The sequence below is a fragment of the Octopus bimaculoides genome, chromosome 1 (genome assembly GCF_001194135.2).
Source record: "Octopus bimaculoides isolate UCB-OBI-ISO-001 chromosome 1, ASM119413v2, whole genome shotgun sequence".
Taxonomy (NCBI): domain Eukaryota; kingdom Metazoa; phylum Mollusca; class Cephalopoda; order Octopoda; family Octopodidae; genus Octopus; species Octopus bimaculoides.
Genome location: NC_068981.1, coordinates 1124803 through 1125156, shown reverse-complemented (window position 1 = coordinate 1125156; position 354 = coordinate 1124803). Strand labels below are relative to the sequence as shown.

General features: G+C 44.1%; 1 protein-coding gene across 1 annotated transcript in view; it reads left to right on the top strand.

Annotated features, from left to right (window-relative positions):
• LOC106878069 (acetoacetyl-CoA synthetase) overlaps nt 1-354 on the top strand; it is a 50355-nt gene that overhangs the window by 47680 nt on the left and 2321 nt on the right. The window lies entirely within an intron of this gene.

Below are 354 nucleotides of genomic sequence, written 5' to 3'. Positions count from 1 at the left end.
GTCATTTGACTTCAGCCATGCTGGAGCACCGCCTTTAGTCGAGCAAATCGTCCCCAGGACTGATTCTTTGTCAGCCTAGTACTTATTCTATCGGCTTCTTTTGCCGAACCGCTAAGTTTCGGGGACGTAAACACACCAGCATCGGCTGTTAAGTGATGTTGGGGAGACAAACACAGGTACACAAACATATACACACGCACACACACACACACACACACACACACACACACACACACACACACACATACATACATACATACATACATACATACATACATACATACATACATACATGCATGCATGCATACATACATATAAGGAAGCTACTTACCACACGATGATTCGTGCGCATAT